At 38.2% G+C, this 27476-nt stretch overlaps 1 long non-coding RNA gene across 1 annotated transcript; it reads left to right on the top strand.

Annotated features, from left to right (window-relative positions):
• The first annotated feature begins 217 nt into the window (after positions 1-217).
• LOC133789929 (uncharacterized) lies at positions 218-6494 on the top strand. The gene is made up of 4 exons (XR_009873793.1): positions 218-244; positions 3056-3138; positions 5419-5500; positions 6406-6494. It is a non-coding gene; the product is annotated as an uncharacterized LOC133789929 (long non-coding RNA).
• Positions 6495-27476: the final 20982 nt, after the last annotated feature.

Here is a 27476-nt window from a genome sequence, read left to right as displayed (position 1 = left end):
AGTCCTAAAGCACTCCCTTTCCCCTGCTTTGACTTTAAAAGGTTTTTGGTTGAGTTTTATGTGTTTTGTCTTTCTGGGATATGATTACAGTGGAGTTTTATTTGGTTAAATTCTTGGCAAAATGCCTCCGTTGTTTTATGTTCATTTTGTTGCAATTTCACTTCAGGGCTTGGTTTGAGGAGCTACGAAAGAAGCGACTGGCAGAGTTGAGGTAGGATTTAGAGCATTCAGAAGACTCAATAGGGTTTGTCCTTTAGTTTTTGCTAACTTTCTATTTCAATCTTGTTAAAATTAAAAGAAATATGTTGACACAAAAAGATGCAATGTCTATATATTCAGTCTCCTTTTGAGCCAAACTTCTCTTAGCATTCATAGCTTGCAAATTACTTATCCTTTTTGGTATTCTGCTTAAACACAATCTTAGCTATATTGTCAAAATGAGCTTAAATTCACAGCGGTTAGAGATAGTGGTATGCATGCTTGAGACAGTGGTATGCACGCTTGAGACAGTGGTTGTCACCAGCTTAAAAAATTTACATTAGTATATAGAAGAGATAAGAAGATACATTCTTGTTAGTATAAGGTTATCAAATTTTACCAGCTTAAAAAGACAGTGGTTGTCAAATATGATATGTCATATATTGAATTGAGGCAGAAATGAGCATAGACTTGTTAGTATAAGGTTATCAATATTGAGTGTTGTTTTGGTTTGGTCATATAGTATCTAATTCTGCCCCAATATTAGAGAAATGTATGATATCTTTCGTTTGTTGGTTCTGGTAGAGGAACTTGAAAAAAATATAGTTTTGAACAATTTGTTTGTAGAAATATTCAACTTGGATTGGGATGAAAATCAGTTTATGTTTTGTTGTTGAGTTGTGTATTCTGTTTGAATGATCTTGAGAACTTAGAGAGAGTGAGATTATTAATTAGTATTTGTATTTTAGATTATAGTTTCCTCCTCTTTCTCTAAGTTGATCATTTCTCTGACTTTCTCATCCAAATTTTCAACTTCTAGAACTCATTCAAAATTGAATGTTCAATGCCCATTATTATTTTGCTGATTTCCATAATCTTTTTTAATATAATCCTTGTATGTTAATTTTTCTATATATATATAGTGGGTGCTTTCACTCACTTTTTTTGTTTACTATTTGTTTCTTGACTCTACTTTTGTAACTTGTCTTGAAACTTGTATTCTATGCTCTCTAGATTATATACCCAAGAAAGTAGCTTTTTAAGCTGTATTCTATGCTCTCTAGATTATATACCCAAGAAGGTTTAATATTAACTGTCATTTGCTTTTATTTTTGCACATATAAGCATTGTGTGCATTGTGTGAGTACATTAATGACTGGAGGTAAATATATTTTTGGCCTTAAATTTGTGATGATCCTATCCTATACAATTTTATTCCGCATTCATATGGGATTTTATTTAATCTTTCAAAATAACAATGTAAAGCTGGCCCAATCACTAAATCTCTGTGTGCGAAACAGTTAGGAAGAATCTTTCAAGATAACATAAAAGTTAGGAAGCTTACCATCCACCCTTTTTTGCCTGCATTTCCATCTTTGATTGCATAAGCCGCTTTGAATCTATTCTTGAACAATAATTTTGCCACTTTCAGGGAATTTCCATCCAGGCTAATTTACACAACAAATTCTCTCATATCAATCGAAAAGTTCAAATAAATAAATAAAATACAAGAAGAACTGTGAAAACTCCAACGAACCAACATGTGTACATGATAGATGTGAACACAAACATATACGTGTCCATACAAAGTTCCAAGTTTTGAACAAGCATATTATCTTCTCATCATATTAAAGAACAAACTTTGAAAAATAGAACCAATTTTTTTATCCAAGATAAAAGAACCATATTCAAACTTACTTGTCCAGAATACAGATAAAAGAACCATATTCATATTCTTTTGTTGCAAGCTAGGATAGCTTGGTCATGGTTGATCTAAATAAGATAAATCATTTATTAATATTGGTTTTGGCTATATAGAGTGATTGGTAGGGAAATAGAAGTTATTGACTCTAGCAATAAATCAGTATTCCTGACTTTAGATTTTTTTTAATATAAAAAAAATTCTAAATGAGCTAAGGTCGTAAAGTTTGGATTGGTTAATATTTCATTGTTAATAAGTGGATTTTTGGACTTTGTTATCCTAATAGCTTTTAAATGATAAATCATAATATCAACCATTTATACTTAGATTTGTACCATTTTTCTTCTTTATTAGTAAACCTAAACCACAAGTGTAATTGTTGAGTATTGAAAGATGATTTCATTAAATTTAAATATACATGTATATGAATATAGAATATTAATTTTGGCCTTTCTACTGTGAGGTTATGAATCCGTTGAAACTGATTATGATTGCTAACAGGTGTAGATTGAGGAGCTTTTCAACAGGAGCTTATCTTTTAATTTTATTCATCGGTTGTTTTGAATTAAATATATTGGATTCAAGAAAATATTTTGTAAAATGTTGTATAAACTAATCATCTGTGTATAAACTTACTTTTAATTTTATTCATCTGTGTCATCCTCTGAAAATTTAAACCAATCATTAGTAGCTAAATTTTGCAAAATAAAATCATTGAAACTTTATTTTTAGCTACCAAAAAATTAGTAGGTAAATGTTTTTTCTTTGCTACCAAAAGAAAATTGGTAGCTAAAATAATAAATTAGCTACTAATAATTTTGGTAGAAGAATTAATTAGTCTTATTATTTTAGAATTCACAACTAAATTATTTGGCTACCATAATTTAGTAGAGCAGCATGTTATTAGTATTAAGTTGCTGAAATAATGTTTATTTTAGTGTTTTAGTAGCTGAATTTAAGATAGAATGAGCGGAAATGATGGTTATTATGAAAATGATGATTTTTTTTGGATATTTGAGTTGGAATATGTTTCTTTATGTTAAGTTTGAACCATTAATGAATATAGTTTATGATTTTAAGACTCGTAACAAGTAATTTCATGAATTTTATGGTTTTATTGTATCATTTAATTTTAATTTTGTATTAATCTTTTAGGTATTGATTATATTCTTTTGGTTGTGGATCGAATTGGCAAGGAGCATTGCAAAGTTAATTAACTTGATTATTAATAGCAAGAGGTACAGAAGTATGTTCTCTTAACTCTTTTATTAATATCATACAAATATTAGAGGAGTTTGAATATCTTAAATATTCATTCATAAAGAAGTAGGTTCTAAGATTAAAATTGTGTGCTACGGTGATGACAGAAGGTTGAAAACTTGTGTGTCTTAGAGAAGTAGGTTCTGGAAAATTTGTTTGTGTATTGCGGTGATATAAGGATGAAAACTTATTGTGTGTTGTTTGAATTTTTTTACTTGGTATTGATAGATGGTTAGGTAAGCTTTTATATGGGAAATGATGTTAGATTTGATCTATAATTATAAGCTAACATCTTCTTACAAATAAATTGTGTTTGCTTGAATTGGTTTTATTATATTGATAGATATCTCGCCTGAGGTGTGAATAAGGGTAGTTTTCACGTCCCCAACCTTAGGGTTTGAATAATAAACCATTATACATATGAGTTGTGATTGGAAAAACGTATAATCTGATAATGCCTCCATGAGTTCTAAGTCAAATATAATTACCCAAAACATCATAAATATAATTACCCAAAACAATAGCTTAGTTTCCCTCCCCTGACATTTGAGTAAGCATTTGATCATTTGAGTAACCATTTAAATAAATAATTGTTTCATGGACTATGTTTAAAGGCCCTAATACAAAGGAAATGTGTACTTTGATCATTTTGACTTATAGATATGGCACAAGAATCAGGTTGTATTTAGTTGAACACACATAATAATCCCATACTAAAGCATACAAGAACTCAAGTTTCCAAAACATGCCTTCCCATCAAGAGTGACTTCACAAAGAGTTGAGCATGAGATCTATTTTACCTATTATTTTGAACAAATTATCACACATATTCAACCATCCCTGATATGATTGATATTTGAAAAAAATGTGCCATTAATATCTAGTACAGTAGCTTTCAAATGATTGTAAAATTGCAAGCAAAGATGAAGAACACACATACATAAATTCAGAGAAGTCAAAAAAGAAAATTTATAACAAGTCCTGATCTTGATCCTCATTTTAGTAGTTCATAATTTAGTGATTCATTCATATTAATTCGATTGAATCCCTCCATTTGTTCTCTTCATTCCCACTTAGATAAAGACTTAAATACACTGCATAGCTTCAATTTTTCCATGGAGAATGCAACAAGAAAATATGTAAAAATATCAGAACATGATGTCTAAAGATTTTGCTACTAACAGTAGGGCATTATAAATATATAATAGTGTTTAAAAGTAGTGTTTGAGAGAACTCAAACCATTAATTCAACTCAGTTAATAATGAACATTAACAGAAAAGCTTCCACTATAAATTAACACCCCCATCACGCACATAAAAGGACAAAAAAATAAAAGATGCACGACCAATCATTAATTACATTTATATGTACAAATATATATAAAAATGTCTCTACACAAGTTGATCTATATTGACAAAAACCATCTCCTCATATGTAATAATAATATATAATAGTACATGAGCCAGAAATGAGTTTAGGACTCATGAAAGAGAGATTACTACATACCAAATTAGAAACTTCCCATGTTTTTTTTCTTTCGTCAGCCTAATTAATTATCTCTATTAGCTTCTCTTAATTATTAACTACCCAAAACAGTAAATATAATAGAGTTTTACAATGTCAAAAATAAAAACCAACTCTAGAGCAAACATGCCCACTTGAAACAATGACCCATTCACTTTCTTTTAAAACCTTTCCAAGCAACAAACTGCTTGAAAATGTACCTCAGATTAACTATGAATTAAAATCTGAGTAAGATACTCCAAAAAGTCATCTTTGGTTTATTCAATTCCACCAAGGCATGGCATGGAGACACTTGAAATTCTCTTTTAAGATGACCTAAAATTCAACCAAGGCATGCTTTCTTTTAAAAGAATGTGTGTTAATGACCTAACCATGGTTATAAAGGTGACCCTGAAATAAAAATAGCAAATAATATGATTATCTTACAATAACAGAGACAGAAAAGAAAAAAAAATCAGAACTTTTGCAGGTCCAAATATATGCACATATACATTTATATATATATGTATATACATGCGTGCATGTATGTATTACGTATGTAATAGAAACTTAGAACCATAAAAATCATTGCATCCAAAGCATATAAGAAACTCCATAAAAATGAAAGAGTTCCAAGCGAGTAGTGGAGACCTGAGATTCCCTTTAAAAGCTTGTGTGTTAATGACCTTGTCATGACCCTGAAATTACAACTGCAAATAATGTGATTGTCTTGTCTAACAGTTGTTAAACTCAGACAAAAAAGAAGATTTTATTAAGAGAACAACATCAAATTCAAATTCAATGGAGATGGATAAAAGTTGGATCCATCTTAACAGGTTAGTAAACAAAATCGTATAGTTTATTTTGGGTATAAGTTTAAGTTTCGGTGCTTGATTATTGAAATATGCTCTAAAATTGTAGAGCAACGGTGGAATATGAGCAAAAAGCTAGGGAGTTTGTTAAGACAGCCATGCCGAATCTCATATTTCCAGCCAAGATTCTTTGTCCATGCAACAAATGTCATAATCTAAGACATCAACTTTCAGACGAAGTTGTCGAACACTTAGTTTTGTGGGGCATGGACCAATCTTACAAAACATTGTTTCATCATGGGGAAGATCCAGTTCAAAGCAGCACGACAAACACAAGTTTTGAATATGATTTATTTCGGGCAGCGGGAGTATTTTCAAGTAACGCCAATGATTTTGGTGACGATAACAATGATGCTGAATCTCCACTGTATGAAGTTTGTTCAAAGTATAGAAAAATTTCATCTATCGTTGGCTATAATCTAAAACAAAGCATGGAATCTCAGATGTTGGCTTTAGTGAGATGTTGGAGATGATCGAAGAAATGTTGCCGAAAGATAATCTCCTACTGACATCAATGTATGCAGTTAAAAAGTTTCTAAAGATGTTTGATCTGAGCTATAAGCATATCCATGCTTATGTCAACGATTGTTGTTTGTATACTGATGCCCAAGTAATTCCCACTTGTCAATATCCAAGATGGAAGCAAAATGAACAGACAAAAGAAGAGACGGCTTTAAGCTTAAAATGGCATTCAACCAATAAAAGAACAGACGGGAAAATGCGGCATTAGATTCAGAGGCTTGGGATGATGCTCAAAATGACTGAAATGATGAGTCTACTTAAAGAACACTTGGTGGTAATTCTACCTTGCACTTATAAACCTTAGTTTTCTTTTCTTCCAATGAAACTTATCTTGGTTTTATATTTAGGTTGGTGGTAAAGCGACACCAAGCGAAGGACAGTCTCGCAATGTACCGCAGTCAAACAATATTCAGTCCTCTAAGGTAAATTATCAAAGTTGTTATTGTTTTAATGATTCATTTTAGAAGAACAAATACAAAAACTAATATATTGTCTTTAAAATCAATTTGGTAGAGTATTGCACTAGAAAAAAGACATAACTTTATAGAAGGGAAGAATGATTGCTACTTGCTTGACTAGGCAGATGTAATTGTTGCTGAAGGTCATTGGGATTCTAGTGATCCAAAGTTAACTGTACATGGAAAGCCTCTTGGACCAGACTTTATGCGAGTATGGGTTGATGTTGATATTGTACCAGAATCTTACTTATTTTGTCCTAATAATGCGTGCTTACAATACACGAAGCAGTTGGTTCCACAGTTGCATGGCCTTCTAAAAAAGTTATTCCAAGAGGTACATTTTCATACTCAAAAAAGAACCAATGTCTTATAATTTAGTGTTTGGTTTCTTTGTTTGCTTTGGTGTAGTTGTGAATTCATTATTTTGTATGTGGTGTCCTCTCTTAGATATAATTTCCATAGCATTTTTCTTGAAGTAATTTGTGATGCTAGATAATAACAATAAAATATTTCTCTGTTTATTTTGCAGATGTGACAAGCGAAATAGAAAAGGATACTTAATTTTGAAGGCTTTGTGTTGGGCAGCTGTAGAATATTTTGTGCTGAAAGTAGTAACTTTTCAATAAGTTGAATATTTAAGACTACTTGAATACTTAAAGAACATTTTGTTGTTGATGACATTGTTGAGTGTTTTAAACTAATTTGTGGATTGTTAATACAATGTTGAATGTTTTTACTTTTTGTTATTTGAAAATAAAGTTCATTTGATGATGCTAGTATATATTAGAAAGCTAATTTTAATTATATAAAAAAAATTAAAATATAATAGAATAAATTAGTGTTATATAAATGAATATATAATGAGAATTTAGACTTATCTAAATATTAAAATAATACGAAAATTGTGTTATAATATCTATTACAATAACACTTTTTATGTAAAGAATTTTGTTATTCAAACTTCATTATATAACACAAATAATGTGTTATACTAAAGTGTAGTATAACACAAATTTATAAGTATTGAAATTTGTTATATAATCGACTATAAATAATATAATTAAACACTTATCTATTTATTAAAATAACACAGAAAGTGTGTTATCGTTGACAGTATAATAACACATCTGTATCACAATGATAAAGTGTTATGTAAAGTACCCTGACCTACGATAACATAGTCGGTCTTAACACATCAAAAAGTGTTATGGTATGTTTTGATAACACATTTTTGGTGTTATTAAAAGCATTTTTTCTTGTAGTGACTCCCTTCTCCCTAGCATATGGATGTGAGGTCATGTTGCAAATTGAAGTCAAAATACCCACAATTCATACCCACGTCTATAATCAAGCCTTTAACCAATCCCAGCTCGAAGAAAGTCTTGACCTTATTGAAGAAAGACGAGATGAAGATCAACTGAAATGCCGTAAATCAGAACCGAGCTACCCGATACTTCAATAAAAAGGTTTGAGATAGAAAATTCAGATTGGGAGACTTGGTATTAAGGCATGTACTCCTGGCTACAAGGGACCCGTCTGCTGGAGTACTCGGACCTAATTGGGAAGGGCCTTACCAGATCGAGTATACTATTCGACCTGGAGTATACAAATTGCCCAGATTAAATGGATAATTAATACCACGAGCTTGGAATATAAAACATCTACGACCTTACTATCTGTAGTGTAGGAATGATGCTTTGTTGTAACCAAGCTTGTTTATTTTTCATAATTTTTGTAAATAAAATGTTCAACTTTGCTTATAAGTTATTTGCTTTACTTAACATTGTATTTTTTGCAAACTCTCTTAATTTAATAACCTATGGTCACATTCATAGGATATTAAGGGGGCATCAGTGGTATACAATAATACCATAAGTTTGAAAAAATAAAAATCATAGAGTAAAAATATTTGGATCATTAACCCACATAAAAATGTTATGTATACACGTAAAATAAAAAAAAATGTTTGGATTATTAACCTGACATAGAAGTTACAAGTGTATACGCGAGCTAAAGCTGTCTAGATTTGACCAGATACTTAATATAAAATTAAGTATAAAAATTTTCGAGCACAAAAAATCAAACGTAAAAGTTTGAACAAATATAAAATAGCCCTTAAGCGAGCTATCAATTGTATTTTCCCCAAGGGCTTAATTAAAAAAAAAGACAAAACGGAGGTTACAAAACATTTATTGAGACGCAGCCCATGACCTTGCTTTCAGGAAGCAGGTGCATCCTCCCTTGCAGCATCGGGTTTTTCCACCGCCTTTTCAGCCTCTTCCTCGACTTCCTCCTCATTGAGTTGAGCTTGCTATCTCACTAGGAATTCCTCTTCGAGAGTATCAAGAAAGCTCGTGTCAAGATCAACGTTGTTGGCCTCGATTCGGTACATGGCCATATCAACCGCGTGATCTTTCTTTTGCTTAAATTCTTGAAGGATGCGAGCCTTCTCACCCACGATTATGTCGAAGGTGGCCTTCTTATCCTCCTCAAGATTGGCATTTAGCTCTTCAAGCTCCTTGATCCTTGAGTCCCTCTCCATAATCTCAGAATCTTTAGCCTCCAGCTTTGACTTTATATCCTTAAGCCTGTCTGCGAGCATGTTCTGGAGATTCTTTGACTCCTGAGCATAGGACATGCTCGAGTGGACTTCGTTGTTCAACTTGTAATTAAGCTGAGCAAACGCAGCAAGGCCTTGTACATAAAAAAAATGGGTTAATGCATATACAAAATAAACTTGAACAGGCAGCATGGCAGAATAAAGACAATTATCGAGGAGATGAGTTCACTACCCTTGTCATAAATGGTGTTGGTGTCTCAGCAATAGGTTAGGAACTGCCATTGAGGGGCCCCGAGATTGCTGAAATTCTGCCAACTCGAGACAGTACGTCTGAGCCAAGGGTGGCTCCATGTTTCCCTGCAGCGTTGTCAATCACGTACTCAATGGAATGAGTCGAAACCGACAACAGGCATTCCCGAGAGGGAACCAACTTCTTTGGGGCCGACGCGGTCTTCTGAGAGGCTTGAATGGCAAGAGGCGAGAGGAGTGTGACTGGGGTAGATACCCCGACCTCAGGGTCTGCGACAGCAATCTGGCTCAAGCTCTGGGAGCCCGGAAGTGGAGGGGTCACCTCGGTTCTTTTCGGAACTTTAGAGGGCCGTCCAGCTCTTTGTGATACTCTCAGGTGTTTGCTCTACTTTGCTCCCGAGTGGTGGTTGAGTACATTGTCAAGATCGGACTCCATATCGCCTACATGGACAAGTCGCACATTATTTAATAAGTTTAAGCTACTAAAAGGAAACAAAGATTCAAGTAAAAAGAAACCTAACTAGAACTCTCCCGCGAGCTTGTGCTTGGCGACAATGTAATCCGCGTATCTTCAGAGGAGGCTGGGGGAGTCCCTTCTCTATATATGGGAGATAGCCTCGAAAGGTCCCTATATTCATTGGTACCATACTGAACGGTGACCCCATCCCAAACTTCATTTAAACTGTACATAATTTGGAATTTTCCTGACCAACTATTAAACCTATGAACCCTCTCATCTACCCAAGACCATACATGAAAATTATCCCTAGAATCTGGGAATAGGATCAAGGTGTCAGGCTTATGCTTTAGTAGGGATGGGGACCACATAGCTGAGCTGAGAATGAATTTACCTCCACCACTCGAGAAACTCGAGCTCGAAGCCTCGTCGTTTGCTTCATTTCTCGAGCACGGACATTCTTGATGACGAGTTGCTGGGGAACGGGCCTTTGAGTTCGTTGACCTCTGCCTTGAAGGAAGCTTCTCAGTGGGAAGAGGTACATGCTCCCACTCGGTATACTTGTGGTAAGCGACGTCATCCATCGACTAATCCTGATCCAGGAGGCCGCAGGTACAAATTTTATCTTCATGGAGAAGATAAGTCAGGGAGCGCCTACTGTAAGGAAATTGGAGTAGGGCCTTCTTGTGCTCCACCATCGAATTCGTCGATGTGGGACGGTGACAATTGGCTGAAAAATGGATACGTGTCATTCGTTCGAGCCTAATCACTAATCGAAATAAAAAATAATAAGTATGTGAACCTACGAATTTGTTGGAACGAATAAAATTTGGAGGGAGCAAGGCCGTCCATCTAAATAAGGCTAGCTTGAAGTTTTGAGGATGGTTCGGCATATCCTCGAAGATCTTCTTCTCCTTCGGGTAGCTCGAGAGATAGTAAAAGTCATCTCCTCCCCAAGCTCGAGATGGATTGCTTTTCAAGCAAAAGAGATAGAGGATCTCTCTTGGCGAAGGTCCTTCCCACTTTAACTCATGGTATAACGACCTCAGGGCTGACAAGACCCTATATGAATTGGTCTGGAGTTGGAAGGGCGCGAGCCCAACAATGTCCAGAAAATCATTAAAATGGATTTCAGAGGCAGTCGATCCCTTGCCTTCATATGCTCGCGACTCCAGGCCACGAGCTTAATCTTATTGTCGGGTTGACTATCACTCATGGCGTAGCAGCTGTGCTCACTTGAAGTAGCAGCTTGGCACATCAGTGAGCTAGATAGTCTCAAGTTGTGGCGAGCAAAGATGTTAGAAATTTGTCCCGTCGAAGTCACCGACCTCCAATAATGCTCGGCTTCAAAGAATTCCTCCTTGGAGGTAGGAATGGTGGCTTGCAAGGTGGATGGACGGTTCGAAGGGTCCTCCATCAAAGATAAGGAAAGTGGACTAGGCTCGAAAGCAACAGTGACTTTGAGCTTCGGATCAATGGGAATAGGTCTGAGCTCGGGGTCAGGATCCGGGTAAGTTGCGACCCGAAGTTTGCTCCTTTTTCTTTCTTCGACCTCGTCGATCTAACATCGGAAATGGGCTCGAATATCTTCTTGTTCAAACCTCACTTTGTGCTCACGAATCATGCATTGGTTCCAAGTGAAGGGAGATTCTAGAATGGGAGTTGATGGAGAATAAGGGATTGCAAGCACTGACCCCCACCGATTCTCAGAATTCTGCGACATCTAGCAAGAAAGAAAAGGGTGAGGGCCAGGCATACAAGAAATTAGAGTAAGATTTTAGGTGATTCGAGCTTGAAAGCTCAAGATCACAGAGTAAGCTAGAATGAGATCGAGGTCTCAAAAGGATAGGACGAGTTTAGTGAAGAACCCAAGACTATTATAAAGTACGGGTTGCGAGCGTGTATCTGACATGAGAGTGGGAAAGTGTGGGTTCATTTTAAGAATCCCATATTTTTAGGAAAAAAGTTGTCGGTTACTCAAAAAGGTGATAATTTTGGGATTCGTACAATTAAAAACCCTAATTCAATACCCCATTTCTTGGTCTACACTATACATCTCCCGTAGTCTAAAAGGTAAAAAACCTATATCTGCATTTTTTACACTAAATCTTGGTTTGAAACCCATGATTCCAAAATTTTGTTTTTCCAAAGCTTATGTAGTACCAGTTAGACTATATGGCCAATACTACAAATTTGTGACTACGTTCATAAGGGAAGGAGGTATGTAAAAATGCATGGAAAATTAAAGAATAAGAAATAGAACTTACACACAGAAGCAACTTGCGAGTATAGTAAGAGTAACAATTGAAGGAGCGGTGTCAGAGAAGCTCTCACAGAGTTGAAAATGCCAGGGATATTTTGCCTCTTTGGTCTGGAAAACATGCAAGGACAGAACAAACTTTATAAGTTCTGGTTTTTCTTCTTTTTTCTCTGAAAACTCAAGACGCGAAAATGAAATGAAGAAGACGATACAGGCGTATTTATAGGCCCAAGGGAATGTCAAGGGTCGAATTGATCTAGACCATTGGCCGGATTCGGTATCTGATCCAACGGTCGAGTACAGATGTGGTGATGGCGGCATAAAGTTGGTAGAAGAATAGGCATGGGTATGGTGAAAAAATACTCGAGTACTCTGATTGAGAAACCCATGGTTGACACGTGTCTGCACTCGAGTATATTAAGTGGCTCAATTTTCGATAGAAGTAGTTCAAAAGTTTCCTTCTCATAGGATTTGCACTGATACTTTTGAGGGGGCAAAATGTTACACCCAGATTTCGAGAATAGGAATCTTTGATCTCGAAGCTCAGGCTCGTAATGTGTAAGCTTGAGACTAGCATAGGTGTCATGTGGTTAGTAGGTCAGTGACAGTCTCGCTAAGGCTGTAGGTGACAACCCCATGAGCTCGAGGATTATGTAGCCTCGAAGGTGATCTGAGCTCATAAGTTAACTCACAGTAGCAATGGTTCAACACTTGTATAAACTTCTTGATTCATTTCCTGCCCTCAGATAAGATGGTTCGACCTCGAGAGCTGTAAGCTCGAAGGGGATGGCTTCGTCAATGGTTACTTGTTGGGAGCATAGGTGAACCAAGATGGCGAGCTCGTAATAGGCAAAAGATCTCGAAGGCACATGGATCTAGTGTCTAAACTCATTGGTTGTGTGTGAATGTATTTATTGTTATAAATTCTCTATGTTTAAGGGATCTGATGTAATTTGTTATTAAATCCCACATTTTATGGGATATTACCGCGTACGTAGTAACTAATGCATTTAATGGCATTATTTGATTTGATTTATAGAATATCTTCCTGAGATATGTGGGAAGCAATTCAGAAATCTTCTCTATAAATAGAGAGGGATAACTCATTTGTAAAGGACCCAAATATTGATATTGGGAAAAACTCTGTACATTTGCTTCCAGAGAACTATCAGAGAATTCCAAAGAGTTAATAACACTGACTCGTGGACTAGGAAAATTTTAAGTGCTGAACAACGTAAAAGATCCTGTCTACATTTTCTATTTCCTCTAGTATATTTTTTGTTTAATTGCTCTTCTTTTTTAAGTTGACGAAAAACGGTGTCAACAACCATCATGCGAGCCAGCAATGTTGGCTACGAGCTAAGGTGCATGTTATTCCCAACCACTTTGATAGGACCAGCAAAAAACTTGTTCGAAAAATTCAGAAGACATTCGATCTTGTCTTGGGATCAATTGACGAAGGAATTCAAAAAGAAGTTCATAGCCATGGTAGGCGTCAGGCCCGAAGCCTCGAACTTGACTAATGTCAGACAACAGCCGGGAGAATCATTAAAAAGTTGCCTCACGAGGTTTAACATAGAGGTGGCGCAAGCCCGCATCGTCAATGACAGAGGTCATCTTATGGCTGTTGGAGCTGGTATATTACTAGGAAGTCCTCTTTGGGATGATATGCAGAGAAAACCGATAAGAATAATAACTGAGTTCAACAAAAGGGCTCAGAAATTTGTCAATGTGGGGGAGGCGAAGTCAGCATTAAAACTGACCCCTCAACACACAATAACTACAATGATGAATGTTAACTCAACCTTAACCTCGGATACCCCATCGACGTCACGACCCTCAAGAGATAACCTTTCAAAAAGGAAGAGAAATGAAGGGAATAACTCAGAGAAAGACTGGGGGAAAAAGAAGAAGGGAGACAAGTATTTCTCTGTTTATACAGTTTACACCGAGCTTGATGAGACTCGGGAAAATATCTTCCTTGTAAATGAGATTCAGGTCCCATTTAGATGGCCTGACCCAATGCGAAATCATAAGTCAAAGAGAGACCCCAACAAGTACTGTAGATTTCACCGGGACGTCAGACATACCACTGATGAGTGCCGGCAACTGAAAGACGAGATCGAAGGCTTGATCTTGAGAGGATATTTTAGACAGTATGTAAGAAATCAGAATACTAATCAAGCATCGTGTGGATAGAGGGCAACATCTGCGCAACCTGCACAGTAGAATAACGATCCTTCAGCACAGAAGGATGATCTACCACCCCCAATAGATGGGGAGGATGTGGTAACCATCTCCGATGGGACCACACCTTACTGGATCAGGCTGAAATGCCTAGAAAAGATATGTAAAAGAGCTCAAAACTAGGGCGGTTCTCCCTACGAGCCTGAACCACGAGCCCCAAAGCAACAAAGGGTTGATTCTTAACCCATTGGTTTTTCAAAAGAGAATGCCTTACATGTCCAATTTCCCCATAATGATCCCCTGGTCAACACACTTTAGCTCGCGAAAAAAATGGTGCGCAGAGTACTGATAGATAACATGAGCTTTGTTAATATCCTTTATAATGCCACTCTAGAAAAGTTGGGACTCACGCTTCAAGATTTGAAAGCTTATGCAACAATGTTGTATGGATTTTTAGGGGAAAGGATTGCTTTTACGAGATACGTCGAGCTCCCTGTAACCTTGGGAGGCTATCCAGTCTCGATGACCAAGATGATGGAGTTCTTGGTGGTGGACACCCAGTCGGCGTACGACGTATTGCTTGGGAGACCAACCCTAATTGGGCTGGGGGCAGTGTTGTTTGTTAAGCATTTATCTGTCAAGTTCCCAGCATCTAGTGGCATCGGGATGCTGAAGGGAGACCAGCTCGCCACACGAGTATGCTATAGCATTTCCATGAGGGGTGAAAGACCAAACAAGTGCACAGGCACTTGTAGTTATTTGGGAGATGAACGTATCCGTCTACAAGACAGAAGAAGAGATCGACCATAGGGTTAAAGAGACGACCGATCTCGAACCAATGAAGGAGCTTGAAGAAGTGAAGCTTGATGAGAAAGATACCACGAGGGTGGTAAAAATAGGGAAAAATCTTTCCAAAAATGTAAAATAGCAATTAACTTGCTTTTTGAAAGAAAACCAGGATTTGTTTGCATGATCGCACTCAGATATGGTAGGGATTAGTCCGAGTCTTATGAGCCATGCACTCAACTTAGATAAGAGCTTCCCTCCGAAGCAACAAAAAAGAATGCTCTTGGACGATGATAGAAAGAAAGCCTTAAAAGAGGAGGTCGAAAGGTTAAAAGCAAATAAGTTTATCCGAGATGCTTTCCATCCTGATTGGATAGCCAACCCTGTGCTAGTTCCAAATCCCAACAACAAGTGGCGAACCTGCATTAACTATTCAGACCTCAATAAGGCATGTCCCAAGGATTTCTTCCCCTTGCCTCGAATCGACCAGCTCATAGATGCCACTGCAGGCCACGACATTATGTCATTTGTGGAAGCTTATTCTGGATATAACCAATAGCCATGCATGCACTCGACCAAGAACATACGAGCTTCGTGACTGACAAGGGCTTGTACTACTACAACGTAATGCCATTTGAGCTCAAAAATGCGGGAGCTGCATACCAAAGATTGGTAAAGAGGATATTTCCTGAGCAGATAGGGAATAACATGGAATTTATGTGGAGGATATGTTAGTCAAGTCCAAACATAACGGTAACCATGTAGACGATCTCGCTGAATGTTTTACTATGCTTTGAAAATACAATATGAGACTCACTAGCAAAAATTCTCATTCTGAGTATCCTTGGGTAAGTTTCTTGGATTCATAGGGAATGCTCGTGGTTCCCGACAAGATCGAAGCATTAATTTACATGCCCTCACCTCAAAAACATAAAGATGTTCAGAGGTTAATTGGATGAATGGCGGCCTTAAGTAGGTTTATCTAGAAATCTACAAACCGGTGCCTTCCATTCTTTAATCTTTTGAAAGGGGGCAAGAAGTTTGAATGGTCGGACAAGTGCGAACTCGCATTTCAAAACCTTGAGAAACACCTCACCGAAACACTGATATTGTCAAAACCAATCGCAGGGAAGTCTTATACTTATACATTGCCACAACCGAGCATGCGATTAGTGCAGTACTTATCCGGGAGGATGAGAAAGTACAAAAGCCCATATACTACATTAGCAAGAGGTTACTAGGGGCAGAATCAAGGTACCCACTGATGGAGAAACTGGCTTTGAGCCTAATGCACGCATCTCGAAAGCTCCGACCCTATTTCCAAGCACATCCTATCCACGTGTTAACTGGTCAGCCCTTAAGACAAGTATTATCCAAGCCAGAAGCATCTATAAGATTGTTGAAATGAGCTATCGAGCTCGGACAGTTTGAGATCACATATCATCCTAGAACAATGATCAAAGGACATGCTTTGGAAGATTTCATTGTCGAGTGTACAGGGATCTCCAACGAGGAAGTCGTAACCCCAGCCTGCGAGTTATGGAGACTTTACGTCGATGGGTCCTTCAATGAAAATGGATCGAGGGCAGGAATCATTTTGATCACCCCAACGGGAAATAGCTTCCACTCGGTGCTAAGGTTCGGCTTTGGGGCATCGAACAATGAGGTTGAGTACGAGGAGTTGTTACCAGGTCTTCGGATAGCTACCAAGCTCAAAGCAAAAACCATCCATTGCTATAATGACTCACAATTGGTTGTTAACCAGGTCCTGGGTGAATATCAGGATCGTTTAATAAAAATGGCGGCTTGCCTTGAGAAAGTTAAAGCAGCATTTGGGGGGTTTAAGTTCTACGCTATAAAACAAGTTCCCGAGAACAAAATTCGAATGCAAATGCATTTGCCAGGCTCACCACGACCAACGAAGTTGACACACTCAATGTGGTCCCAGTAGAATTCTTATCGACCATGAGCATAACTGAGCTTGAGGAAGAAGATATAAACATGATTGACTCGCAACCCACCTGGATGACCCCAATAGTTGACTACCTTGAAACTGGAAGTCTCCCAACAGACTGGAATGAGGCTAGATAGCTTATGTACAATATACCAAGATATACCATCTTGGAAGGAAAATTGTACAAAAAGGGATATTCTATGCCATTACTTAGGTGTGTAACTATAACGCCCTACAACCTGGGACCATTACGTTGTGCATTTTAAACAGTGCTAAAATCACTAACCGAGTCATTTGGCCATAATCGTGTAACTAAGTGTGATTAACAGTTTAGGGTTAAAAATTTTGGTCAAAGATACACCGTGTCACTAAAACGTTTACTGTATACATTAGGATCCAAAAATATATTTTAAAGGTTAACTGCAATAAAAGATTTACAACTAGCATACCTAAGCAGCAAAATAGGGTTTAACCCTAGATCCTCTTTAAACCCTCGGTCGTGGTGGTCGAGCAGCCACATATGTATACATTGTCTCCTAAGCTCTCCAACTCAAGGATGGTACAACTTTCTTTTGCCTTTACCTACACCACATAGCACCCGTGAGCCGAGGCTCAGCAAGAAAACTCAACATGCGCATAAGCAGATAATAACATGACACAAAATCATAATAAGCATGCCTAGCAGTAATAGCCATATTCACGCATGCAGGCAAGTCCAAATAAATGATTATGGGGTTCTGCACCCTGCATAGATGACTAATGAGTCTATCTCAAGGGATCTGCTCCCTGAATAGATGACTAATGAGTCTATCGCTAGGGATCTGCTCCCTAAATAGATGACTAATGAATCTATCTCTGGGGATCCGCTCCTGAATAGATAACTAATGAGTCTATCTCTGGGAATTTGCTCCCTGAATAGATGACTAATGAGTTTATCTATGGGGATCTGCACCCTGAATAGATGACTAATGATTCACTCTCTGGGGCTTTGCACCCTAAGTAATGTGACGTTTCAGTCACCTGAGCCTTTTGGCCCTGAGTCTAAGTAACTAGCCTTTAGACTAGACAAGCGCTTTAGTTTTCTTCAACCTTTGGGTCAGTCAAGAATTTAATGCTCATTTTGAGTAGATCGAATCATTTCGGCTTCGCGTTCAATACGCTGATGCCGCTCTTAACTCATAGGTCAATTCCATACGACTAGCGCTCACTACTATTGCCGATCATGACTGATGAGTTAAGACTTCACGACCAGTACTATCACCAATGTCGTTTCTGACTGTCAGTGCCACTCACAAGTAAGCAATGTAACCTGGCATATATCATATGTCAAATATCCAAATATAAGGCATTCATCATGCTTACTAAACATTCACCAACATAATTATGATCATGCACATTTACAGAGACTCAAGCTCTGATCAATTACATATTCAATATTCATGCCATGCCATGCCATACCATAATCACATGTATCGCATGCATCACATGCATCACATACTGGGTGCAGTTTTCTTACCTTTGGTCCAAGCACAGGTTACCAATAAATGACCCTCAAGCACGATACTATTTCCAATCCCCTAGCGATAACCTAGTCACAACAATAATATAAAACCCCATAAAAAATGAGTAAATAAATACTTCTTAACCAAGTCCTAGCCTCTGAGACGTCGAATCATACCCAACTAGGTAGTAGGATTGATCCTAAGCCCTTAGAGTTAAGTTCCCACGACTAAACACCAAAAATGGCCAAAACTGCCCTTAAGCACCGCGACCTGCCTCCAAACAGAGGCCGAGCCCCTTCTCTGCCTGTGCTTAGAGCTGTGGCGCGCCTACCTTGCGCCGCGGCCCTAACCGCTCATCAGCAAACTTCACCATCTTCGTCAAGCCTGGGCCGCGGCCAAACCACGAACCCAGCCATAACCTAAGTATTCTCCCACAAAAAACCTTCCAAAAACCTATCCAAACATATCCAAATCTCAAAATTAAAGTTCCCAAAATTTCCCCTTGATCTCACTAAATCCCAATATATCATCAAATAATCATTCCCATTATCCAATAACCCGGTAAGTTTCTAAATACCCTAAATACCCCTTGACTCACTCCAAGTCAAGTACGAATCCCGTTGTGACATTCCCACTAGCTTGATCCCTAGGATCGTCTCGTGCCGAGTAACCCAAACATACTCACATAATAATGTGGTCCCACACATATATCACATATATGTTAAATATACCCAAAACAGACCAAATTATGAAAATTGTCCAATTAAACAGAAATAGGCCCACATGCATATGTAATACACCTAAACATGCATAACAAGTCATATTATAATATAACTCACATAATCACATAATAATACACATAAATATCATATAATCACATAATTCCATAATTTGCCATCCTGTCCCCCTAATCAAGGCCCTAAGCCTTATTAGGAAGTTTGGGATGTTACAACTATCCCCTCCTTACAGAAATTTCATCCTCGAAAATTTATTTGAATAGCCTGGAACATCAATCCTGCATAACTGATTCTAGTTTCCAAGTCGTTCCCTCGACCTCACTGTTTCTGTTTCATACCTTAACCAAAGGTATAACTTTGTTTCTCAGAACCTTGTTCTTTCTGTCTCATATCTGGACTGGCTATCTCCTCACAGGATAACTTAGCCTCTAATTCCAGATTCTCATCACTCAACACATGAGTCTCATCTAATACAAGTTTCCTCAACATGGAATTATGAAATACACTATATACGGCTTACAGTGCCAAAGGTAAGGCCAATCCATAGGCAACCTGACTGATCCTATCCAGGATTTCCAATGATCCTACTAATCTAGGGCTCAACCTGCCCTTATTTCCTCATCCCTTTCCATGGTGATCTTCTAAGGAAGATACAATATTCAACTTGGAACTCCATGTTCCTACATTTTAGATCAACATAGCTTCACCATTTACTTTGAGAAGCGAGCATCGAAGCTCTAATCATTTTCAATAGCGACAATGATCCTCTAAACTACCTCAGGATCAAAATATAACATCTCATCCATCTCATCCCAATGAATGGGTGGTATACATTTCCTACCATACATCATCTTATAAGGTGCCCTTCCAATATCTGGATAACTCTCTCTCTGAATTACAAGCAGCCTGAGGATAAAATACTATACTAAACTCCAGCTATATACCCATCGCCTTTTGCAACCTTTCCCAAAACTTGGAAGTAATAATAGGGTCCTTATCTAATAAGATAAACCTCGAATTCCATGAAGGTGTACTACCTCTCTCACGTAGAGGTTTGTAAACTGATCAACTGTATTACTCATCCTTACTGATAGAAGTTAATTAACTTTGTATACTAGTCTGTAATGACCTGAACAAAATCATGTTGACCCACTATCATGGTTAGCCCCACCACAAAACCTATCGCGATATTTCCTTGATTCCACTATGGAATACACAAAGCCTGTAATGGCTTTTATTGGTTTTTGATACTCTATCTTGACCTGCTAACATGTTAAGAACTTTTCCACGTATTCAGTTATGCCCCTCACTATCCCAGGCCACCAATATAAAGCTTTCAAATTCTAGGACACTTTGATGACGTCTGGATGAAGAGAATAAGGGGCAGTATGAGATTCATCTAGAATCCCTCGTTTAATTCTAGTGTCCATCAGATTCCAAGTCTGATCTTAATACCTCAACAAACTCATATTTGACACTGCATAGTCCATAGCTAATCTAGCTAAGATATTCCCCTCAATTTTCCCATATGCATTTGACTTAACTGATTTCCCTTTGATCTTCTCTGAAATAATAAGCCCAAGTGTAAAACTGGCCACCTGGCTCACCACTAACTTTATTCTAGTTCTGGTCATACCCTTCAAATAACATGTTGCTTAGGCAATCACCTCTTCCTGTCAATGAGATAACAACCCTCGAGAATTCCTTGACAAAATTCATATAATATCCTGCTCATCCAAGGAAACTCTTGACACCTGAGGGGTTCCTTGGCCTTTGTCAATCTCCAACTGAGAGTATATCATAATACCGTCGATCAAGATGATCACAAACCAATTCAAATAATATCTTAATACTCTGTTCATCTAATCCAATAAAACAACTCGACATTAATCGAATCCACAAACATAACCTAGCACTCACAGTGCCCTTATCTAATATAAAAAAGCAGTCTTTTGCATATTCTTCTCCATGATCTTCAATTGATAATAATCAAATCAAAGACCCACCTTGGAGAATACCATCTTACTCAATAATTGAGCCTTTAGTTCTTATAGCTTTGCTGAAGTCGTACAATACAGTGCCATAGACTTGGTTTCATCCCCGGCACCAACCTAATCACCATTTTATATCTTTGTGTAAAGGTAACCCTTACAAATACCCTGGAAATACATCAAGAAACACACAGAAATCAAATTTGTCCTGGTCCCACTGGCATGACCTAAGTGGTATCCACCACACTAGCTAAGAGTCCTATGCATCCTCCTGAAATAGGTCTTTAGCTCTATGTACAGATGTCATAAGCATATGGGGTCCATGCAAAGTGCCAACAAATACAAGGGTTTCTGGTTACCATCCTTTCTTTGCAATCTATCATTGCCCCATAATTGGCTAACCAATCCATATCCAGGATCATATCGAAGTCAGTCATAACCAACTCCATCGAAAAATCAACTGATGAGTCCCTTCTCACCATAACCTAACCTATCTCTTCATATTACCAATAGAATATCACATTCTCATCACAACATAACCATGTAATCTGCATATCAAGTCTAGACCTCTCTAGATGCAACACACAAAGAACAACATGGCACCAAAACTTGTCAGCACGATACAACAATTAGAACTAGGAAGTTGACCTGCCACCACTGAGGAACCAACCCCAGTCTCAGTCTCATTCTCTAACTCTGATTGAATCGGAGCGAACACTCGAGCTAGAGTTGAGTTGTGCACCCCCTTTTGTTCATCCTTCCTTCACCCTGGGAAATCTCTCTTGAAGTGCCCAACCATCCCACATAAGAAACATGCCTTTGCTCAACATTCTCCCAAATGATGCCTCTTACATCGAGTGCATTCTGGGTAGACTTTCCAATCCCTATCCTTGCCCAAACAATTAAATGGAGGTATCACTACTTGAAATCTGCACTCTCTGGCACTTTCCTTCCCAATCTTATTTCATGTGCTCTCAACAACAAGAGCCTTCCCTACCACATGAGCGTAGGTAGAGATTTCATGTACTGGGGCGACTCTAACGCCCTGAGCTATTATGGGATTCAATCCATGGATAAATCGCTCCTTCTGAGCCACATCCATGGGTCCATATCAAAAGAAAACTTAGCCAACCCATCGAATATGTTAACATACTCAGTTACTGTTGCATTCCCCTGAACCAGGTTCAGAAACTCATTCATCTTAGCAGTCTTGACTGCATCACAGTAATATCTTCCATTAAACAGCTGCTTAAATTATTTCCAATTCATCGCAGCTAAATCTCGTGTCTGGGATACTACATTCCACCATCTCCGGGCTTCATCCCGCAACACATATGTAGCACAGATCACCCTATCGTGACCTACCACTCCCATACTATTGTGGATGAATTTGATAATGCCCATTCATTGCTCAACTCTGAATGGATTTAGGCCTCCCTCAAAAATTGGAGGGTAATATTCCTTAAATCTTCCAGAAATTCCCACGTGTTCTCAACCCTAGGCTGAGCCAATATTGGTGCCACTCCTGGCATAGCAAAAGAAGACATGTTCCCTGACAGAACTTGTTGTTGTTTCAAACACCTAATCTCTTCCTCTTGCCTCTGCAATCTTAATTGCATATCTGTAAACACTTGCTTCAAATTTTGAGGGGCAGGTGAAGAACTTAGGCCCTGGCTGTAATTCCCAGCCTTGATATAACCACCACCATGTCTCATTAACTTCCTTGGGTACATACCCTCTGATTAACTCTGCAATCAATAACTTGACCCAATAAGCATGATGAGCATATTCAAAAGCCTTCCCCATGGGAACAATCATACCACACTACATTCACAAACCACTGCAGTGCTAAAAACATGCCCATAGAATTCGTACATCAATTCATAACCCCTGCTCTTCCAACATACACACCATGCTTTCAACTCCAGCATGCAACTAACCCATTCATATAATCATTGAGCAGGTAATCATACAATCATATCAATAGTCAAGGGCTAAGCCCTAACAGAATCTCATGCTCCCTAATAAGGTGTGTAGGTAAAGCATTAACATCCTATTTAAGCAGTTAAGCGCATAACCACATAAATAGTTATCATACCCTGAGTGAAGCTTGTCTTTAGTGACGAGTGTACATGCCCAGCTTGTCTACAGGAACCCTTAACCTAGGCTCGCTCTCATACCAAGTTGTAATGTCCTACTACCCAGGGACAGTTACGTTGTTCATTTTAAACATTGCTAAACTCGCTAACCGAGTCAATTGGCCATAATCGTGTAACTAAGTGTGATTAACGGTTTAGGGTTAAAATTTTTGGTCAAAGATACAACGTTTCACTAAAACATTTACTGTATACATTGGGATCCCAAAATATATTTTAAAGGTTAATTATAATAAAATATTTACAACCAGCCTACCTAAGGGGTAAAATAGGGTTTAACCCTAGTTCCTCTTTAAACCCTTGGCCATGGTAGTTGAGCAGCCGCATATGTACACATCATCTCCTAAGCTCTCCAACTCAAGGATGGTCTAGCTTTATTTTTCCTTTACCTGCACCACATAACACCCGTGAGCCGAGGCTCAGCAAGAAAACTCAACATGCTCTTAACTAGATAATAACATGTCACTAAAGCATAATAAGCATGCCTAGCAGTAATAACCCTATTCATGCATGTAGGTATATCCAAATAAATTATTATGGGCTTCTGCGCCCTGCATAGATGACTAATGAGTGTATCTCTGGGGATCTACTCCCTGAATAGATAACTAATGAGTTTATCTCCGGGGATCTGCTCCCTGAATAGATGACTAATGAGTCTATCTCTAGGGATCAGCTCCCTGAATAGATGACTAATGAGTCTATCTCTGGGGATCTACTCCCTGAGTAGATGACTAATGAGTTTATCTCTGGAGATCTACTCCCTGAATAGATGACTAATGATTCTGTCTCTGGGGATTTGCTCCCTAAAAATATGACTAATGAGTCTATCTCTGGGGATCTGCTCCCTGAATAGATGACTAATGAGTCACTCTCTGGGTAGGTGACTAATGAGTCACTCTCTGGGGCTCTGCAACCTAAGCCATGTTACGTTTTAGTCAGCTAAGCCTTTTGGCCCTCACTCTTAGTAACTAGCCTTTAGACTAGACATGCGCTTTAGTTTTCTTCGACCTTTGGGTCTGTTAAGCATTTAATGCTCATGTTGATTAGTTCTAATCATTTCAGCTCTGTGTTCAATACGTTGATGCCGCTCTTGACTCATAGGACAATTCCATACGACCAACACTAAGTACTATTGCCGATCATGACTTATGTGTCAAGACTTCACTACCAGTACCAACACCAATGTCGTTTCTGACTAATGAGTCAGTGCTACTCACAAGTAAGCAATGCAACCAAGCATATATCATATGTCAAATATCCAAATATAAGGCATTCAACATGCTTACTCAACATTCACCAGCGTAATTATGATCTTGTACATTTATAAAGGCTCAAGCTCTGATCAATTCCATATTCAATATTCACGCGGTGCCATAATCACATGTATCGCATGCATCACATACTGGGTACAGTTTTCTTACCAGTGGTCCAAGCACATGTTACCTATAAACAACCCTCAAGCACGATCCTGTTTCCAAGCCCCCAACGATAACTTAGTCACAACCATAATATAAAATGCCATAAAAAATGGGTAAATAAATACTTCCAGACCAATTCCTAGCCTCTGGGATGTCGAATCCTACCGAACTGGGTAGTAGGATCGATCCCAAGCCCTTAGATTTAAGCTCCCATGACTAAAAACCAAAAATGCCCAAAACTTCCTTTAAGCACCCCCCCCCCCCCCTCCAGCTTTGAGCTGCGAACAACCTCCAAACAGAGGTCGAGCCCCTTCTCTGCTTGTGCCTAGAGCCTCGACGCACCTACCTTGCATCGCAGACCTAACTGCTGATCGACAAACTTCACCATCTTCGTCAAGCCTGGGCCGCGACACCAAAGAACAGGGTCGCGGCCCAAACACGAACCCAGCCATAACCTGTGTATTCTCCCAATTAATACCTTCCAAAAACCTATCCAAACATATCCAAATCCCGAAATCAAAGTTCCCAAAATTTCCCCTTGATCTCACTAAATCCAAATATATCATCAAATAATCATTCCCATTACCCAATATCCCGGTAATTTGCTAAATACCCAAAATACCCCTTTACTTACTCCAAGTCAAGTATGAATCCCGTTGTGACATTCCCACTAGCTTGATCCCGAGGATCGTCTCGTGCCGAGTAACCCAAATATACTCACATAATAATGTGGCCCCACACATATATCACATATATGTCAAATATACCCAAAACATACCAAATTATGAAAATTGTCCAATTAAACAGAAATGGGCCCACATGCATATGTAATACACCTAAACATGCATAACAAGTCATATTATAATATAACTCACATAATCACATAATAATACACATAAATATCATATAATCACATAATTCCATAATTTTCCATCCTGACCCCCTAATCAAGGCCCTAAGCCTTATTAGGAAATTTGGGACGTTACAGTAACTCCCCCTGAGGCAAAGAAGATTTTGGAAGAAATTCATGAAGGATTTTGCGGAGACCACATCGGGGGGAATAGCTTGTCAATAAAGGTTATTAGGCAAGGATACCTTTGGCGAAAAATCAAGCCAGACTCATTCGATTACGTCAAACCCTGTGATAAGTGTCAACAGTTTGCTTCGATACTATGAGCTCCACCCACCGAGCTTACCATGATGAGCTCCCCATGGCCATTCATGGTGTGGAGAATTGACCTCATAGGCTCATTGGAAACCGGAAAGGGTGGAGTAAGATATGTTGTAGTTGTTGTCAAGTATTTCACAAAATGGATTGGAGCTGAACCCTTAGCAACCATTACCTTGAAGAATGTCCAATATTTCATAGTGAAAAATATCATCTGTAGATACGGGATGCCTAGGAAGACTGTGTCAGATAATGGGATCCAGTTCGACAGTTTACACACTTTTGCGAAAATAATGGGACAATAAAAAGTTTCTCCTCCATGGCCCATCCCCATGCAAATGGCCAGGTCAAAACAGTTAACAAAGCTTTAAAAAGTTTTATGAAGAAATGGTTAGAAGAAGCAAAACGGGAGATGGCCAGAGGAGCTGCCTCAAGTCCTGTGGGCATATAGAAAATGACAAGAACCTCGATGGGGCATACCTCTTTCTCCCTGGCTTATGGGTGCGAGGCCATGTTTCCCATCAAGGTCAAAATCCCAACCATATGGCATGATGCGTATGACCAAACCTCGAACCAATCCCAGCTCGAAGAATGTTTGGACCTCGTTGAAAAAAGATGAGACGAAGCCCAATTGAAAAACATTGCATACTGGCAAAGGGCTACGAGATATTTTAATAAGAGGGTGCGAGATAGGAAATTTGGATTGGGAGACTTAATGAGGCGCGTGTTTTTGGCCACACGAGACCCATCTGCTGGGGTGCTTGGGCCTAATTGGGAGGGACCCTATCAGATCGAAACCATTATTCGACCTGGAGTTTATAAGCTGGCAAGGGTAAATGGAGGACTAGTTCCGCGAGCTTGGAATGGTGAACATGTATGTCCTTATTCTTAGTAAAGTAGGAATAATGTTTATTCGTTTTAACCAAGCATGTATTTGACTTTTTTCTTTTAATCAATAAAGTACTGAATTTCATTAAAACGTTGTATTTTTATTATTATACTATTATGCAAACCCTCAAAATTCAATAACCTAAGATCACAATCATAGGATATTAAGGGGGCATAAGTAGTATACAATCATACCATAGGTTTGAAATAATATAACATAAATAAAAATTAACTCTAATAGCAATGTTTGGATTATTAATCTGCCATGAAGAAAATAATAAGCGTATGGATCATTAACCAAACACGCGAACTAAACAAGTCTGGAACAAACAAGCGACAGTCAAAAGTTGGAATTCTAGATAAACCAACTATAAACTATAAGTCGAAACTAGGGCTGGAAATTTTTGCAAAGTAACTAGAAAAACAAAATATAACTAGGCTGACAAGGTTACATACCATTTGAGTATTTGTCAAATACATGGTAAAAGTAAAGTTCGACCTTGATAATAATGAAGTTGAACATGGGCATTTCAGATAACTATGCATGAATGTAATGAAATTCAAAGTTAAACCCAACGTATATTTGTACGAATAAACAAGTGTAAAAGCAGGTCCTTATTCATAACGTGCTCGGAATATTTCGACCT

Source organism: Humulus lupulus, chromosome 7 (genome assembly GCF_963169125.1).
Source record: "Humulus lupulus chromosome 7, drHumLupu1.1, whole genome shotgun sequence".
Taxonomy (NCBI): domain Eukaryota; kingdom Viridiplantae; phylum Streptophyta; class Magnoliopsida; order Rosales; family Cannabaceae; genus Humulus; species Humulus lupulus.
This window is presented reverse-complemented; position numbering and strand designations above follow the sequence as displayed.